Below are 16,718 nucleotides of genomic sequence, written 5' to 3'. Positions count from 1 at the left end.
CAGTGGAACTTTTGTGTTCAGACAATCCTGAAAAATACTGAAACTGATACAGCCCTTACTTCATAGGTAGTAAGGGCCTGATTTGGATCTCACTTACAATACTCTGGTGCAAATCAGAGCTCTTTAACTAATGGTGTACTTTCAGACCATGCTGGACGGGAGAGGGACAGTCTCTCTGTGGGGGAAAGTTCCCTATCTTTCTCTCCACAACAGCTGGAGGAAGGGAGAAGAAAGCCTGAAGCTGAAAAGCCAGTGCTGGAAGGGAGGAAGAACCAAAACCCAAAAGAAAATCCCCTTCTTTACCTGTACTGGTTCTTTGTCCTGTTTTTCCCATGGTGGTTAGCGCATCCCCCATCCTGTCATAAAATGTGGCCCCCAGATAAAGGAAACAGGCTTGGAAAGTAGAAATAAAAGTCTCCTTCTCCTTCCCCAGCAGGAAAGCATCATTTCAAGTGACGTAAGCTTTACCCTTCAGTTTTGTATTTATAGCAAGAAAAAAAGTCTGCCTAAAAAGCATGCTGGAGAGAGAGAGCTGAGAAATAGAACTTCAGGTCCACAGAAAAATGCGAGTCTCAAGAAACTTGTGTCCTGACCCATGTTTAAAAGTCAGACACTCAACATTTTTCAGAGCTGAAACACCTCAATATTTCACGTCTGCAACACCAAAACTTTCCCACAGCAAGAATGTAGGGTGGTGTTTCTGAAATGAAATATACTCCCCAATCTTTGCTCCTGCAGTGTAGCAACACCGTCAAGGGGACGTTACCTGGTTTCATGCTCAGGCCACATCTACACTTTCAGGAAGATTGACCTTGCTGTGGTCGATCTTCCAGAGTTTGATTTAGTGCACCTGGTAGGGACACGCAGAATCAAACTTACAAGGTATTCGTGTCAGCACCCATCCTTCTGCCCCTCCTTAGGGATAAGGGAAGTTGATGGAAGCAAATGCTCCCATTTCCCTATCTTAATGGGGACAACGTGGAAGCCCGAATTAAGGCATGTCAAGTCCAGCTATGCAATTAACGTAGCTGGACTTGTGTACCTTAATTCAATCTGCCACTGTAGTGTAGAACTGCCCTGAATCTAAAGCTCTCATGTATTGCCAAGTGGTGCAAAGGGGCTTTAGGATATATAAGATTCAGAATTATAATATTCTCATTTAAATCTGGTCTTTGCACCAAAATAGTGACAGCAGGGCTTTTTATTAAAGTCTGAGCCTCTTTCATATGAACTGCTCAGAATCTGAGATGACGACAGTCAAAGGAGAAAGCAAAATTCTCCTCTGAATTAAAGCCAGGCAGCCGCACAGATTTCATTGCATCTGTCAATGGGGTAGCCAAATTTGACCCCAAGTGCTCATTACAGAAATAAAGTTCTCTGTTATTTCCTTCTTCTGCTTAGATTATCATTGCTGTTGGCGCATCCTTCTTCCAACTGGATGCACATCACAAATTCATTAAAAAAAGAGAGATTTTTTTCTCCCTACCTATATAAAATGCATTAAAAATTCAAACCTCAGACGCTAACATTATTCACTTAGAACAGACTCGAAGGAAACAAAGTGGAGAAAAAGTGGAACACAGGCAGCTTTGGTGTGTTTCACGTGTCTGCTCAAACTGAAGCCATTGGCAAGACCCTCACGACTTTGCACAACCCTGCGTATGACATCTGTCACAGATCCACTGAAGCCAACGGCGCGATGACAATTTACATTATATGAAGATACATTACTGGGTGCTTCAGGCCATAATAATACTCTGATTTCAGGTTTCCCACCTACGGTGCATTAGCACATATGCATAAGGAAGGCTTTTCAATGACAGTAGCCCCTCTTCTGGCAAGCAAGATTCCACAGGCTAAGCACTGCCCTATAAGGTGCTGAGCACTTCCTGGGAACCACCAAGCACCCTCAGCTGCCACCGACTTTAATCGGTGTAATACAGGAGCTGTGTCACATGTTTGGGTCCTAACGCTGTGGGAGGAAAGAAGAAATTAGCTATCACACCGTGTTATATCCTGCTGCTACTGAAAAATGAAGGTCTTACTTACTATGGTCATAACCCATAGGAAAGGGTGGTACAGAGCAGCCTCCCTGCTGAGCTGGAAACTCTGGTCTCCTAGCACCATCTGTGACTGATTTCACTGGGAGCTGATGGTGCTCAACACCTGACTTGAGAGGCCAAGTAGCTTGCTGGATCAGGCTATGACTGTGGGTTAGATTTTGCCATCTTACTCCCATTGAGTAGCATCAGCAACAGGAGTATTGGCAATGAGGTCTTAAGCAATTTGTGAAATGATCTCCCTCTTCTGTTATGTTACTACAGACTTCTGTTTCCTTAGTAATTGAGAGAGAGAAAAAAAAAACGAAACTAAACCAAAACAAAAAGACCCCTAAACCCTTCTTTATGTTGAATACATTATTGACAGCAGTAAGAGGCTCCAAATACTGGGGAAAACCATTAGTTTTTCTCTGCCCTTTTTTTTTCTGTTTGGAATGTCTTTCTTCACCTATTTTCTGCTGTAGTTCCAGAAGCTGCCGTAGTGCCTGTCATCAGTGTATTAGTTAGCACCTGGTCCTGCACAGTTTTTATCTGGTGATTACTCCTAATTTACATTAATAATAGATAACAATAATACTTTATCACATAACACTTTTCCTTAGAGGATGTTAACCCTGCTTGACAAAGGACAGCCATATTACTGTACCCATTTTGCCAACAGGGAAACTGAGGCATAGAAAGATGACACTACTTGGTCAAGATCAACCAGTGGGCTAGTGGCAGAACCACAACCCAAACCCAGGTCTCCTAAGTCCTGGTCTAACCGCTGGGTCATTATCTAAAATAGGACTAATTACTTGTGTAGAGCAAAGGTTTGAATCTAAATATCCTATAATTACTGTCAACGTCAGTCATCTCAGCTTTGAAGAAAGACTATTAAATAATTCAGAGTAATGGATCAATATTTGGGGCTTTTGTGCTTTTCTTTTTGAAAATCCCTCATGTAAGAATATAAACTAGTTCCATGGGGTGCTCAGACTTGGGGTGTTGTCATTACTGGAAGCTTCAGAGTACACTTTGCTATCATTTCAGTGTTTTCTTGGCGCCCATGACTATCTGACTGAGGAGTGCATTGTTGCTGCTGTTGTATTATTTATTCACCCTAAGTAACAAAACTGAAATAGTTAAAAATTTCCATTGTTACAACCGCAAATCTAATTCAGTAAAACTGTCCCTGAGGAGGAGACAGTTAATCAGACGTGGGCTTTCTGCACCTGGGGCAGAATCAGATTCAGTGAAAGCCAGGAGTGATTCCCAGGCCCAGCTACTGTATTCTCAGGAAAGTGACAAAGGGCCAAGACCTCCTTGGGTATGGTGGGTGGGAAAGAGGATTCTAGGAGCCTTCCTCTTCTTGCAAGGCTCACTTTAGGACCAGGAGAGGAGGCAGTTAGGGCACTGGACTTAGAGCTGGGAACTGAACTTTCTCACACTTTGGGGGGGAATTTGGGGTAACTCATTTAAGCCCAGATCCAGAAAGGTTGCTTACTCCCATGGTAGTCAGAACCTAAATGCTGTGTGGCTTTTGGTGTTAGTCTTTCCACAAGCTGCTTCTTCACCTGTAAAGCAGAGATGACATTCTCTCCTGCTTTGTCTGCTGTGTCTGTTTAGATCGTAATGTCTCCAAGGCAGGGACTCTGCTTTTTGCTATACTGTGCTTAGCTTAATGGGGCCTGGTCTCATGTGGGACCTCATGCTATTGGAAAAACCAACCAACCAGATATATCACTAAATGACTAATGATAAAGGGTCAGATTTGACTGCAGTCAAAGGCTGTGAGCTGAGGTGGGAGTCTCTGCTCATGTACGTGTACTCACTAGCATAAGAACAGACAGCACTGTAGTTCAAGTTGCTCATGTAGTATCAGCAGAGGCATTGCTGAGCCATGCAGAGCACAGACTGAGGCATCTCAGGTGGATTTGTACTCAGCATGGCTCAGCTGAGCTTCTTTGCCTTGTGCCACTATGGTCACACTGCTATTCACACTCAGGCTGGTTCACCCGATGTTCAACCTGTACGCTTTGGAGAGCTGGAGGATTCCACAGAGCAGAGACTTTCTCTGTGCCCCACCAGTCCCACATTTTCCTACGACGCCCCATGCAGCCCCTGAAACAGAACCATACATTAGTGGCACCACTTTTGTGCTTAGTGTTAGGTACATGCAATTTTGTTTTCATTTTTCTGTGAATCCTCTGAGATTTAGGTGTAACTTATATGCTAACCAGTTCAGTAACAGTTACTGGAAAAATATTATATTTGATCATCTCAGAAAGGTGTTACCGAAATCCAGTGACAAGCATGATCACACCGCATCAAGGAATGGACTGAAAATAATGGACTTTAGTTCTTTTGACAACAAAGAGGTCAAATGTGTTATAAGCCTCTCTTACAGTCCCATGCAGGCCGACTGAAACTCCACAGAATAATTCAGTGTTAAAGATTGAACATGTGTATTCTGTTTGAGATGCCTGTAGTTCAAAGCAGTTGCTCTGGCACAAGGTGCATTATCTACACAGATGCGCCCCCTCTAAGCACAAGGAATTTGGCATAGAGGAGAGCATTTGAATGTGTTTAACACCTTATACAAGTATCACGCAGAAAGCCGTCAGTGCATTCCATCTCAAAAACCAAGAGTCCAAATGGCAACTCAGTATCAGCTGGCTTAGAATGAAACGTGTTCATTCCATAAATCCTATAGATTCTTGAACACACAGTGTCTTTCAGAAGATTGAACCCAGAGTTAGCATTCAAAACAATGCACTCAAAGTAAGCTGGTTACCCTAAAATGAAGTGTAGTCTTGGTCACTGTGCGATCAGCACTGGCACATTGTTACTCCTTCGGTGAGCATGAAGTCTGGGCACAATCCTTCAGGCAAAGAATGCTGAACCCACACATAACATGCCTGCAGCTATTGTATGGGATGCCTTAAGTCTACCCACATCAACAGCCGTTACATCCTCATAGGTATTAGCGCTCTGGATGTATTTAAGGAAGCTACAGTAGAGTTGAGCAAACAAAGCTAAAATGCAGATCTAAGACATCTGCTATATGACATTGGCTCCAAGTCGACTGAGGTCACAACAAAGTCTTCTTGCTATTGTTAAACTTCGAACATTGTCACCCAAACAGATTAATCTTCGGTTATGGCAAACAAAAGTAGAGAAAAACATCATAAGCCTGTTTGCTCCTACTCCCAGCAGTCAAGCAACTACTTGGTTCAGATCAGCCTTGCATTACTTGGCCTGAATTGATTCCATTGTGGGGTTGGCTGGTTCAGAAATGCAACAATCAAGTGGGGCTACATTACCAGCTCCCAGATCTGTGACTGCAGCCGAAAGCCTCAAAACATGAAGCGTGTCCTGAAACACCAGCTGCCAGAGCATGAATAGCGTCCTGGCAAAGTGCATTCATCAGATAATCACATGCACAGATGTGATCGGAAGCAGTTTGTTTTTTCTTGTTGAATCCTCAATCTCTAAACCCATGGCCAATTTTTTTTTGTGGTTTTGTGGCTGCATTTCTTAAACCCCCCTTCTGGCCCTTTTGACCTTGTGGAAGGGAGGATGTGCTCTGTTTATCTGTCACTAGTGTGCATGTTACTCTAACATAGCACAGTTTGCTGTATTTACTGCCTGCTTATAAAGTGAAATGCATGATGTGCCAAACAGAGCTGCCGCATGTCAGGCATATGCTGCTTGATGTCACCCAGCATTAATCTCCGTGGATGATATAGAAGTGGCAATTTAGTGCACCAAGCAAGAGGATTATATTCAAGATGTGATTAGCTACACATTTGTGACAGAGGGGAGACTGCTCAATTGAGTTACCTGGAACCAGGCATGAAATCTCTTAGGGCTCATTTTGGATGAGTCCCCCTCCCTAACTCCTGGTGAAGTGAGTTGAGGGTGCTCAGCACTTCTCATGATCAAGACCTTTGGAAAGAAATGCTTGGGATCCCTGCTCCATTCAGCTCAACGAGGTTAACGCTACACTGTGGTTTCTCTTTCGGCATATGAATATGCCAAAATAGAAACTGCATGGCCAAACACTGCGCTCAAACCAGCAGGGCGATTTTGAGCACTGTGTTTTGTTCCCGCTAACCCTTGTGATATGAGGGTTACCAGGGCATTCAAAATAGCCTCTTATTTCGCAGTGTTACCTGCACCGGGTTCAAAGTAAGGGAGCTTGAAATAACTTAGGCAATTTGCACACCACAATTCATGTAAGTTATTTTGAGCTAGAGCTACAGTGTAAACCCTAGCCTGAGAGTTTGGCTATTAGTTTTAATGGGAGTAAAATTAGTGCTTGATTGAAGAAAGAATGAGGATGGAAATCTAATTTGTTTTCCATGGAATGAGTGCATCTGTATTCTGTCTCTTTCCTGTAGCTCTCTGTGAGGTGTACAGGACATAAGTATTACAATAGATAAACTCTAAGGATATACATGGGATTTAATATTTGGACCGTATTCCGCAAACCCTTACTCAAGTAGTGTCTTGGCCTTCAGTATTTTCAGATCAGCTCTAGCCATGAGGCAATGGAAACCCAAGCTTTGTTTTTTCCAGAGGCTTTGAGTACTTTAGGAAGATGTTCAGTTGACTAAAATAATCCAAGATCTGGTCTTAGAGAACTTTAGCAAGGTGAGTGGAAATACTGTAAGAAAGCCCAGAATTACGTCTCCCTGAGGTGCAAGCTAGCCAAAGAAAAGCTATCAGCTGTGTGTGCCTATACACTAGGTGAAATGTACTGTAACCTAAATGTAATAAATACATTGATGAATGTGAGAGGCTGGCCACATATCTCATCTCACGCTCTTTTTGAATGTGGAATATCACCCTGCATAAACAAGCAATGTCCAGACACAAAACTAATGTGAAATGTATTAAGCAATTTTATCAAACTAAAAGAAGGCAGTGAGCACACAAATCCTACTGCAGGTTCCCATGTCATAGCTATAGCACTAATAATCCATTCCCCAGCACTGGGTAACTTTAATATGGCATAGTCTGTTCTCCATTCAGTGCTTGTGACTTCCACTAATGTTAATGAATACTCATCTGTGCCTCGAGTGGTAGCGATACTTCTGTAGGGATTCAAAACTTGTTTACAAATTCCTCAGAAAAAATCACACTGTGGTTATTGTTCTTGGCAGAAAGCTATTATAGCAGCATTGGAACCTCTGCCTTTGTTCCACTTTTTTCTGGTCAGAGAGCCCAGACAATACCCCAGAGCAGAAAGAAGGTGGTGGGGGATGCTGGGAAAAATAATTGAGCTCTGGGAGTCTGCCAGAGGAAATAGAGATTGCAGCAGAAAGCTGCAGTTCCCAATGTGCAATGGCAACCCCAGCTAAAAATAAGCAAAGGAGACAACCCCCAGTGACAGCATATCTTAAAGCTAAAAATGAAGTCAGTGCTCTTTGCTGTTAGTTCCTGTTAGCATCCAGGCAAGTGGGAACAAACAACTGTTGCAGTGTAAGGGCCAAACGGTGGCTACCTCTGCATGGGCAAATACATTCATGGTTACAGAGGCTGTTCCTTGTTCCCACCAGCAAAATCAGCCAGGACTTGATCCTGCTGTTTACAGTCCCTCAATAAAAGGGCAGTGGGGCTTTCTGGCTCAAAGGCTAAAGCCAGGAGAAAACACGTGCTGCATTTTGTTTTAGTTTTCTGAAGAGATGACTGCTAAAGGTACTGTGTCTACCTCTGCCCTATTTTGGCATGTTGGGGCAGATTTTTCAATGGCACAGATGTTAGTTTGGGAGCCAACTCCCATTAATTTTGAGTGGAAATTATGCACTTAACTGCCAGCTGGGAAATCTTTCCTTTTGTCTCCAGTCACCCTAACCTATGCCTTCTCAAACCCAAAGCACAGCCATTGCTTGGGGACGAGCTGTAATTTAGCTGTGAAAAGCTCCAGGGTAGTTCAGCTTAGCAGGGCGAGGATCCTGACAAAATAATACCAGAAAAAGCTACTTAGACACTGTGGCAAGGTACCCCCTTTTGTCATGCTTCAGGGCCCCCTACAGTCGCTGGGAGCTACAGGGCCTTTACAGCAGCTGGACTCCTTCCCTCCACCCTTGCTGCCAAAGCTGTCAGCCTGGCTAGGGGAAAGGAGCCTTCACTCTCTTGCACATACTCTCTTCCTTCCTAAATTGCTTCTGGTTTCTTATTTCCCTCAAGATTTCTCTCTCACTCCTCCACCATCTCCCTCTTTCTTTTCCCCTGCTCTGTTTACCTCGGCTGCTTTTAAGCCTGCTGGCAGTCAACTCAGCTGGTCAGTGTTAATTGAGTTCCTGCTGCCACACCCTATTGCTTCCACCTGGGAGCTTAATTAACTTTGTATGTTCTTCCCCTAGCTCAGGCTGGGTCCTGGGCTGCCTTCTTCCCTTCTTCCTGGGGTCTGCTGGCCTGATCCTGTTACACATCCCCTCCCTCTGCTGAACACTGTGGGGCTGGGCTACTTGGGATGGTAAGGCTGTCTGCATTGCCATGCTGGACCCTGGCTTTGTGCCTCAACTTTAAGAACATAAGAATGGCCATTACTGGGTCAGACCAAAGGTCCATCTAGCCCAGCTTCCTGTCTGCTGACAGTGGCTAGAGCCAGGTGCCCCAGAGAGCGGTGGACTGAAGACAAAGATCAAGCGACTTGTCTCCTGCCATCCATCTCTAGCCTCTGACAAACAGAGCCAGGGACACCATTCCTACACCCTGGCTACAGCCTTTTATGGACCTAACCTCCATGAATGTATCTTTGAACTTGGAAGTGGAAGGGCTATAGGGAGAGGAACCAGCAGGTCACACATGCATTTCTGTCCTTGTTTTGGTGCATCTACTGCAGAGGTGCATGGTGGATGACCAGGGTGAATTTCCATCCCTGTAGTTAGTACTACAGGTTCTCCATGGACCACTTCACTGCTAGGCACTTCTTTTCCACGATGCCGTAATTTCACTCCTTAGGTAGGAATTTCCAGCTGAGGTACAGGACAAGATGTTCTGCTTCCCCGATCATGTGGGGCAATACAGCTCTTAGCCCAACTTCGGAGGCATCAGTTTGTAACCCAAACTTCGTGTCAATGTCGGGGCTATGAGCATGGGGTCCCTGCAGAGAGCAGTCTTTAGATTGTTGAAGGCCCCTTCAGCTGCAAGGGACCAGTGCACCAGGTCTGGGCCATGGGATCTTGTTAGCTCTATCAGGCGATAAGCCCAGGAAGCAAAATCAGGGGTGAACTGCTGATGGTATCCTACCAGTCCCAGGAATGCTCAGACTTGCTTCATCTGGACTGGTCAGAGCCAACTCCGGATAGCCTCAACCTTGTTCAGCTTGGGTCTCACCACACCCGTCCCCACAATGTACCCCAGGTACTTGGACTCTGCCAGCCCAGTTGCACATTTGGTAGGATTTGCAGTGAGTCCAGCCTCCCTTAGGGTATCCAACACTGCTTTTGCTTTCTGTAGGTGTGTCCCCCAGTCTGGGCTATAGATGATGACATCATCTAAATAGGCAGCTGCATACTGGCAGTGAGGATGCAACAACTTGTCCATGAGCCTCTGGAACGTCACAGGAGCCCCATGTAGCCCGAAAGGGAGGAGAGTATATTGGTATAGGCCCTCTGGTGCGGCAAAGTCTGTTTTCTCTCTGGCCGCCCTAGCCAGAGGAATCTGCCAGAACCCCTTGTCAAGTCGAAGATGGACAGGTGCCTGGCCTTCCTGAGTTGGTCATTCGGCTCATCCAACCTAGACATGGGGTATGTATCTAATCTTGACACCTCATTTAGTTTCCTAAAGTCATTGCAGAACCAAATACTTCCATCCAGCTTAGGTACTAGGACAATTGGGCTGGACCACTGTCTGTGGGATGCTTCCACAATGTCTAACTCTAGCATCTTCTTCACTTCCTTACATACTTCCTTGTTCCATGCCTCAGGATTTGATAGGACCTCACATTCACCCTCACTCCCAGCTCTAAGAAATGTGGTGTTCAAAGGCAGTGGTGCTACTAGTCTTGGATGAAAACACATCAGTGTATTGAGCAATTATTCAGAGCACTTCCTCCCACTGTTCTGGAGTCAGTTCTGGGGAAATCCCTGTGGATTCTCCATGGGTGCTGGCTCTCCCAGTGCATTGACCTATAGCTCTCAGTCCTGCCAGGTTTTCAGCAGGTTCACTGTTGGTATATCTTCTCTGTCTTACAGCAGTCCAGTTGCCGCACCTTATAATCCACTTCGCCTAAGAACTCAAATACTTGTAAGTCCCCTGCCATTGGGCGAGGAACTTGGTCTCAGCTGTCAGGACCAGCACCATTACTCAGTCTCCCACCTGGCAGTTTCAGACAGTCATCCAATGATTACAGTAGGTTTGCTGGATTTCTGGAGCTTTCTCCAAGTGTTCCCAGACAATGCGGGTAACAGGCTATTCTGTCTTTCATTTGCAGTATGCACTCCACAATGTTGCACCCAAGGGTGTTGGTTGCTCCTTCCAGGCCAACTTCACCAGGTCTAGGATTCCCCATAGATGTTGCCAATATTACAATTCAAACAGGGAGAATTTTGTTGACACCTGCAGGACCTCCTGGATGGCAAACATAAGGTAAGGCAGGAAGGTATCCCAATCTTTTCTATCCCAGCTCACCACCTTCCACAGCATACTCTTCAGGGTTTGGTTGAACCTCTGAACAAGACTGTCCATCCATGCGTAGTACACGGATGTCCACAGGGCTCAGACATGGAGTAGGGCACACAAGTTTTTTGTTAATTTGGAAGCAAAGGAAGTACCTTGATCTGTCAGGATTTCCTTAGGTATCCTGACTCTTGAGAAGAGCTGGACCAACTCCCGAGGAACAGTTTTTGAGTTTGTATTTCTCCACGGAACCACTTTGGGATATTGAGTGGCACAGTTGAGGACCACTAGTGTGTGCTGATACCCCTGAGCATATTTCTCCAGTGGACCAACCAAGCCCATAGCGATGTATTCAAAGACTACCTTGAGTATAGGTAGGGGCACCAATGGGGGCCATAGGTGTGGTTAAGGTTCATGCAGTTGGCATTCCAGGCAGGAGGTGCAGAACCTCTGGACCTCCATGTATACTCCTGGCCAACAGACCCTCCAGAGGACCCAGTCCAGGGTCTTGTCCACCCCCAACTGTCCCCACACAAATGGCTGTGGACTAAGTCCAATATCACTCCCCTTGTTTCGGGGGGACAAGGAGCTGTTTTACCACTGACACTTGCTTCTCGCTGGGCACCACCCACTATAACAAGTCACTCTTAACTACATAATATGGTTTCGAGCTCTTACTTTTCCTTCCACTGGGACCTCATTTACCTTGACTACTTCCCTGTATGTATGTAGTCTGTATGTTGAGGAACATTTGCCTGATCCTGGCCAAAGTTCTCAAGCAGGGGCCCCATTTGCTGAAGCCCAGAGGTCTCTTCCCCAGCTCCTATTCCTGGAGGCCCCAGTAAGTTGGGCCCAGCCTCAGGCTCATTCACCTCCTAAGTTGCTCCCCTACTGGTCCACTCAGCCTGGTGTCCTTCCAAGGCTTTTCTGAGATTCTGGGCCAGTATACGTGTTTATAGCCCCTTGGCTGCCCTCTTTTCCTGCCTCATTTCCTGGGGCTTTCCAGTCCCTGAGAACAGGTCTTGGTCAAACTCCCAAAAGGCTGGAAGGGGATTTTCTCTCTTGGCATCATCCCCAGGGAGCAGGTCATGCCAGTGCACTTAGTCCTGGATAATTGTTCCCATCCAATCAGTCTCCCCAAGACTAGCACGACTGCACTGTCTGAGTCTACCACAGCTGTGGTCCCTCATCCATTCATTTTAACTGTCCGAATGTACCAATGGGTAGCTGTTGTAATGCCCACCAGGTTGATGAGGGAGCAGGGGCTTCTGAGATCCCCGAGGTGACACTGCATGGGTTCCCCTAAATTGGGGCACTGGGCTGCAATATGCCCCAGCTCCCCACATGCACAGAATGCTGTAATTGGCTTGACCTCCCCACTTTCTCTGGGGTCTACTTGGCCTGGCTCCCTGCCCTGTGTTCTCTCAGCCAAGTCCTTGCATGGCCTCTGGCTGCTCCTTGGTCTTCTTCCTCCCATACTCCACTCAGCCTGAGATTTTGGGCATCTGGGCCCTCAGGCTTGGGGTAGGCCTCCCCTTTCATCATGCCCCATTCCCAAGGGGCCAGAAAAGATCTCTGGCCACTATCTGCCTCTCCACAAGGGTCATAATCTTGTCATATGAGGAGGGGTCATTCTGGCTGACCCAGCCTCGTAGTTCAGGTGGCAGCCCCTTCATATATTGGTACAAGACAAGGGCCTCTATAATCTCCTTGGGACTGCGAGCCTCGGTCTGCAGCCACTTCTTGGCTAAGTGGATGAAGTATAATATCTGGGACCATGGGGCCCTGCCTTCCTGGTACCTACAGTCATGGAACTGCTGGGCATGGACTGCAGTTGTCACTCCAGACCTCGTCAGTATCTCTGTCTTTAACTGGATATAATCAGTGGCTGCCTCCTCATCCAGGTCAAGATAGGCCTTCTGGGCCTCCCCACACAAAAAGGGGGCTAGGATGCTGGCCCACTGGGCTCAGGTCCAATCTTCTGGTCGGATGGTCCTCTCAAACACGAGAAGATATGCCTCCATGTTGTCTTCTCCATCATCTCTTGCAAGCACCTGCCTGTTCACTGGAATCATGCCCTATCTTGGCCATGCACCTTGGCACTCAGCTGGGTAATCACCTCCTCCAGGGTGGCTCATCCCTGGGCTACTTGGCTCACCAACAGCTCATTGGTTTCCTCTTGAAGCTGAATGGATTCTTGCTGGGTGGCTGTTTGGACCCGCAGAGCCTCCTGCTGGTCTCCTGTGGCCTGCATGAGCACCTTGATCACAACCTGCATCTTGTCTCTACCTATTTGCAGGTAGTGTAGCCTACCCTGTATGGGTCTGCCGTGGGGGATGGGGGAGTCTCACCGCAGCAAATGATCCCATGCCTCCAGGGAGCTTAATTATTTCTTTATATTCTTCCCCTAGCCCAGGCTGGGTCCTGGGCTGCCTTCCACCCTTCTCCCCGGGGTCTGCTGGCCTGACCCTCTTACAGGCATATGGACTGAATAGTTATTGAGGAATAAATGCTACCCTGACTTACATCCATATAACAGTATTGATAGCCATAGGGTTAAACAAGGAGTAGCCAGTAAAGAACACTTCTCTGGAAATATGAAGCAGCAGCAGCAGCCAGGGAATGGGTAAAAAGTGCATTGCATAATGAGGATCTTCTGACATATTTTCCCTTAATAAGCACACAGCAGGTGGGATTGAAAGAGCTGGTTGTAAGCCATGAAACATCATTCTTTAAATAAATTATTAGCCAATATGGGAAGCAAAAGGAATTGAGAACTGCAGAAAACTACTGGAAGCTCTAATTCCATTTCAGTCCAACTCCTGTTTCACTCATGGTAAAAGTTCAAGCTCACCCCAGGGTGCAGCAGCGTGGGTGGATGGGTAACTGGGAATTTATTAGAGGCGCTACCTTTTGAACAACTCCAATTATAGTCTTACTAATTGCCTTCTCCAAAGCTAAATATCCTCCCCAAGTTGACTACTTGCAGAGGTTACTGAGTAGAAGAAATGCTTCTATCAGACAGAGTGCAGAACCGGGGTAGGTGCCTCACACAGAGGATTCAGGAATACTCTCTCTCTCTCATTCCCTCCTCCCAATCCCCCTCTAGTGGACCCAGTAAAGTGAGGACTTTCAAGAGTGAACTGACCCTGCATCCATTAAAGTTAATGGTAAAAACTCTCGACTTCAGTGGTAGCAGAATTAGACCAAGCTCAGCACTTTTAAATGAATTCTTTTTAAAAGGGTCTCTTTGTGATTCCGCCCCCCTTTTACTAACAACACTTGGAAAGATAACAACAAACTTAGCTTTTAAAATCTATTTTGCTTTTCCAGTTTTTTTAATGTTTTAATTATTTTACTTTTGCACAGCTAAGCACCACAGCCATGTACAAATACAAAAAAAAAAAAAAAAACCCAGAAGGCCCCCTCACTATTTACTCTGTACTGTTCCCTTCTATATTTCTTTAATCCTGACCAGGGAAAATAGATGTCAGCTGCATGCTTCTTTATATTTGTCACGTGCCATACAGGACAAAGAGCAAGATATGCTCCCCACCTTGAAGAAGATTACTTTCTAAAATCTCTCTAGGGCAATGATATAATAGATGGGTTGCAAAACAGGAATATCTGTTCAAATAAGCTGTTTAAACTGAAAGTTTAAATTCCTTGGAACGACAGTCAGAGATTCTATAAAAATTCAGTCTTAAAAATCCAAACATGGGGAACAAATGTCAACTGATGAAGGCCCTTTAATTAGTCAGGTGGCATAGGGGAGGAGGGAAATAAGGAACAATAGCCCCAGATCATGTAGACACAAGCTGTGTCTACGCTAGAAAGTTCTTTCAAAAGATTTTCAAAGAAGGGGGCTCTTTTGAAAGACCTCGCAGAGCATCTACGCACAAAAAGTGTTCTTTCGAAAGTAAATCAAAATAATTCGATGCTCCTTTCAAAATCACTCTTTCCTGTTTAAGGAAGACTTCCCCCTTTCGAAAGCTTCTTCCAAAAGAAAGCATGTAGATGCTCTGCAGGCCCTTTTTTCTAATGAGGAATCCTCATGGGGCCTGATTTTTTGATCCCTGGCTTCTTTCGAAAGAGAAGGGCTGTGTAGACACACTCTTTCAAAAGAGCAGATCACTCTTTTGATCCGCTTTTTTGTGCGTGGACACACTCTTTTGAAAGAACTTCTTTCTGAAGAGATATTCCTGAATGGCTTCTTCTGAAAGATCTCTTTAGTGTAGACATAGCTACAGATACCAAAATATACCACTCAAATTAAAGAGCGGCTACAGGAATTTCTTCCTCTTACAAGTTGCTCCTTAATATGCTGTGATGAAACACAAACTGAAGCATTATCACATTGCTGTATAATCAGGTTGGGCAAATGCATGTCAGCACAAATTTAAAAGGTTTTCGCACTACAGCAAATTGGGAAACAAGAACCCTTCTACAAAAGACAATTTATGGAGCCTCCACCTTTCTGTTTCTGAAGCTATTTATGTTTTAAAAAAGGAAGGACTTGCTGTCTCCCAGGCACGTTTCTCTTACCTGCTCTCAGCGTCATATTTAAAACATCTATTGCTATGGAAATTATGATGTGACAGATTCAATATTTTGACTTCATCAGAATCAGGCACAGGAAGAGAAAGTCACAAGACAGAAGTGCTGTTATTTTTTCAAAATGGATCATTATAGAACAGAGCAAAAAGAAAACACACAATACATTGAAGATGATGTTGGCAAATCTCTCCAACGGTTGCTTGAGAAGTTAATTTAATTTTCTTCTAAATTAGCCAGTAGGCCAGTTTATAGAAACCAGAGTTAGAATTATTGTGAATTGTCATAAAAGTATACCTGCAACATTTTTGTGCAAACATATTTGCTAAAAGTCCTCTATTTGTGTATCGAGAAAAATAGCTTTGTTTCATAACTTTCCATAGCTGAATCTCTGCAATACAATAGCACAAAAAAGCTGAAAGGTCACTTGATATCACACCTGTCAGTGATACAAAACTGACTATTGTCTCTTCTGGGCCTTGGGCCAGTGAAATATTGTGGGGATAAACTCTGGAGGAAATGAAGGTAAATTATGACAAACAGCTTAGTTTTAAATGGCAGCAGTTTAAAGCTTGGGTTTGGGTGGTGAGAAGCTGGAGCTGGCTTTGTGAGCATAGTGACACAATGATTATTTTACCAACATGTGAGAGAGAAATGCATGATCTAATTTAATCTCTGTCTATAAATAGGCAGTTGAGCTAGGAGTTTGTAGATTTTTGTACTACTCTTTTAAAAATACAATTGGCTAAAAAATGGGTTATTCTGACCATAAGCCAACAACCGTGGACATACATGTGAAAAGCAATGAAACACACCAAGGCTACACCTACACTACAACAATCCTCTGAAAGAAGTTCTTCTGGAAAATCTCTTCTGAAAAGCCTTTCAAAACAGCGCATCTACACACAAGAAAGCGGATCAAAAAATGAATCTGCTCCTTCGACAGTGAGCATCCACACAGCCTCCACTCTTTTGGGCCAGGGATCAAAAAATCCGGTGTCATGAGGACTGCTCTTTCAAAAAAAGGAGCCCCGTGGCATCTACACATGATATTATTTTTTTTTTTTGGAAAGACTCTTTCAGAAAAAAGGCTCTCTTCCTCATCTGGGATTGGAAGAGGGATGCTGGAAAAAGGGCCGCGTTCCTCTCATTTAATATCAAAAGAACACATTTTGTGTGCAGATACTTCACAGGTTTTTGAAAGAACCCTGTTTTAAAAAAAAAATCTTGCTAGTGTAGACATAGCCCAAGTGTCCTACCTGATAAGTAGTGTGGGGAGCAACAAACAAAAATAATTGGAGACATTCTGACCCGATTTATACCTGCCTCTGCAAATTTCCACTACCTGCATCTGATGAAGTGGGTTTTTGCCCACAAAAGCTTATGCTCATCCATTTCTGTTAGTCTATAAGGTGCCACAGGACCCCTTGTTGCTTTTGCAGATCCAGACTAACACGGCTACCCCTCTGATTCTGACCCTAAGGGCTCTCT

General features: G+C 44.9%; 1 protein-coding gene across 1 annotated transcript in view; it reads right to left on the bottom strand.

Moving 5' to 3' along the window:
• Positions 1 to 16,718, bottom strand: part of NYAP2 (neuronal tyrosine-phosphorylated phosphoinositide-3-kinase adaptor 2) — a 196,863-nt gene that overhangs the window by 86,708 nt on the left and 93,437 nt on the right. The gene's annotated exons all lie outside the window — the stretch shown is intronic.

This window comes from Carettochelys insculpta, chromosome 10 (assembly GCF_033958435.1).
Source record: "Carettochelys insculpta isolate YL-2023 chromosome 10, ASM3395843v1, whole genome shotgun sequence".
Lineage (NCBI taxonomy): Eukaryota > Metazoa > Chordata > Testudines > Carettochelyidae > Carettochelys > Carettochelys insculpta.
This window is presented reverse-complemented; position numbering and strand designations above follow the sequence as displayed.